Here is a 3,473-nt window from a genome sequence, read left to right on the forward strand (position 1 = left end):
TGGTCCATCATTAGGATCAGAGAGCTTGAGTTTCTTCTTCCCACCTATCTTCAGAGATATCCTGTTAGGGACCTTGACATACCTGGACATCCTTTTGATGAGCTTCCTGATGGTGTCCTTGAAAAGTGTCTTATGTCTCAACTTGGATCGCTAAATGGCTTGTCTGATCTCCATCCATTCGATGTATCCATAATGGCCAAGGTAGGAAGGGTACTCGGGAACGACATCAAGATTGTCCCGGGTGATGAGCATTGAGACCAGTGTTCCACCGTCTTTAAAACGTCCGTTGATGCTAACGTTGATAATCGGGCCGGGACTGATTCTCTTTTTTAGCTTTGCTTTGCTCCATCGCTTGTCCTTTTACGTGAGCTTTAGGTTTTTCTCATGCTCAACTTTTGCAATCGAAAGAAGTTTAGCCTAGGCTTGGACAGCGTTCACCGTTTTCTTGGACTTTTTCTTGGGAAGGACTTTCACAGGTAGTGACTTGGTCAGGTTCAAGATGTCTTCAGTCTGCTTCTTTTGAAGCTCTAGCTCTTCTTTAGCCCTTAATTCCTCGATTCTTTCAGCTTCAGATAGGAAGTCAAACTCACCACCACTAGAGGTACGAAGAGGGATTTTTACTCTAGTCTGGTCAAGTGACTCCTTCAGCTGAGATATCTGTTGGTCGGTTGGAGCACAAGAGACGGGTTGATCAGGTACCCGCTCCGGTCGACCGCAAGTTGTTGATGGAATATGAAGTTGATATTTTGAAGTAATCACTACCTGAGAGAGAGAGTCTTCAAACAAAGGTTGTTGAGGGATATTGAACAATACCTTTAAGTTTCCTTCTTCAGCAACCACCTTGCCTTTTGACTTGGGGTCCTGGTTCCCTGATGGAGTAGATTCGCCTTGCCTTTGTTCCCACTGGGATTCGGAGTCCCTGAGAGCAACTCTCTTGGTGACGGTTAATGGCTTCTGGTACTTGATGATAAATTCATCATCATCATCATCGTCGTTGTCGCCATCTAGATCATTTTCGGGGTCTGAAATGGTAGGTTCATCATCTTCTTTATCATCATCATCTTCATCATCATCACGAGCAGCATTGATGGTAGGGGCATCATCCATAGGGATGGTATCGACATCCTCAACTGCAGCAACTTTGGTGGTCGGGAATACAGGAGCAACAATTGCTTCAGCTCTGGGAGCCTCAACTTCAACTGTAACTGAAGCTGATACTGGACCAACAGCCTGAGAAGGAGTATGAACAACATCGGATGATTCACTTGAGAGAATTGGCCAGAGAGTTCGTCCAAGCGCTGACGTTGGAGAACCATTATGTCCTCTAGCCTTTGCAAAGCACTGGCAAGTGTTGTCGTTGCCTCACGCGTATCATGGAGCTGGGGGCTATCACAGGAAGAGAAAGAAGGTGGGATCACTGGAGCTGGATGACGGACAGCATCCAGGATCTGTTGAAGAAGGCCAGTCTGCTGATCAGCGATAGCCTGAGCATCGTCATCCCTACTATGAAGAACATGAATGGCATCAGTGTTGGCATGAACAGCTTCTTGGAGAGTCTGGAGATGACTCTGAACTTCTTGAACGTCCGTCTAGATGGCAAGGAAGTTCGCATCAAGATCACCTTGGCGGGGCATCTCTTGGTGGACTTCGTTGATCCTGCAGAGGACGGTATCAACGGCTGGAAGGAACTGCATTCTGTCTTAAGTCAAGATGGGCATAGAATAGGGGTTATTCGAGTTTGATGTCTGACGCCATATCATAGGCATCATCGATCTCTTCATCTCCTCCATCATCTTTCAATATTTTTTCCTCTTCCACTTCCTGAGCATCAGACTGATGCATCAAAGAAGGACCTACAAAAGAAGAAGTATGAGCTTAAAGCTCAAGGTTAGAAGAAAAGAAACGGTAGGAAAATGGAATACCTGAGGGGCCATCAGTGACATCAAAAGGATTGTCACTGGCATGAGCAAAGATGTCCTTGAGAGGATGGACATTTGTATGCAGAGGAGCATAGGGAAGAGCAACCTCAGGTCTAGTGGCGCGTGTCTCAGTATCAGGAAGGACAGTCGCTGATACATCATCGACATGTTTAAAGACCAAGGAAGGAAGAGAAGAGAAAATGGTCGAGAAGAGACGTGGCTGTTCAGCGGTGGTGGCGTTAATATTCACACCTTCAGTGATTTGGGTCGCCGAGGAGGTGAGGCTAGGTACGAACGATACGACAATGATGGGAGAGATCACTGAAGAGCTTGGAGGGTAAGCAGAAGACGCCTCAAGGTTAAGGCTAGTTTCAATAACTGAAGCCTTTTGAGAGGCTCTAGCTAGAGACGTGGTTGTCCTCTTTTTGGACTTCTTGGCTCTCTGAGGAGAACCAAGAGTTGGTTGAGAGGGTCGTTTTGAAGGGGTTTTGGTGGCTTGGCTAGACGCGGGAGGGGGGGGTTACCCTTGTCGTGGCCACCTGAGGAGAAGAGGTAGTGATGGACACAATAGAAGTAAGTGCCACATCACTGTCCCTCTTTGGGGTAGAAGAGGTAGTGATGGACACAATAGAAGTTACCCTTGAAAACCTGAAGGTTTCCTTCTTTGGGGTAATGATCTTTAAAGATCTTAGTGAACACCATTGAAAGAAACCTGGTGTAAGGCACCCCCTTTTCTCACTGGCACTTGTTCAGCTTGAGCACCAGGTCATCAAAAATGACCGCAACATAATTTATATTGCAACGCTGAATCGCAGACACGCCTATGATCAAGGCGATCCTAGAGGCCTGGTCCTGACCTCCAGTTTTTCCACCCATGCATTGGATGAAATGAGAAAATAGGTATTTCCAGATAGCTGACATCCTATTCATCTCAATCTTCGTTAAGGACTTTAGAGGGGCGTTGGAGTCCTTCTTCATTGGCTACTGGTTGCCAATGGCATGGAGAAGCTCGATATCTTGGCAGTTGAGGGTTCGTTGTCGAAGGGGTCCTCGGGAAGATGGAGAGCCGACCGGAGTGTGGGAACATCGAAACTCACTTCCATGCAATTGAAAGTGAAGTTGATTTGGTCAGCCTTGTGTCCAGGCTTGACTTCGACTTTGACAACTTCAGCAGTAAGCCAGAACTGCTGCTGGAGTTCTTTCACCAGGATGGGCTCATGGTTGAGTGCGTAGCCCAAGGATGACTATTTGAGAAAGTCAGCCGCATCTTGGTAATACACCTTGGAGGAAGGTATCTCCAACAAGGCAATGTAGTTGTTGGCCTTAATGGAGATCTCGTCAATGGAGAAATTGACATTCTTGGCAGCCACTTGTTTGTATCAATAAGAAATAAAGCAAAGAGGTTTGTTAGAAATAAACCAAGAGTTTTTGGTTAAGATTATAGAAAAAGTTTTTGAACAAGTAAAAACTTCTTTTGGTAAAAGCTTAAAAGATTAGGGTTTATCAAAAGAAATGTGTATCAAGAAACAAGATTATAACCATGACAGAGATGAT

This window comes from Cynara cardunculus, unplaced genomic scaffold (assembly GCF_001531365.2).
Source record: "Cynara cardunculus var. scolymus isolate 2C unplaced genomic scaffold, CcrdV1 Un_Scaffold_2045, whole genome shotgun sequence".
Taxonomy (NCBI): Eukaryota; Viridiplantae; Streptophyta; class Magnoliopsida; order Asterales; family Asteraceae; genus Cynara; species Cynara cardunculus.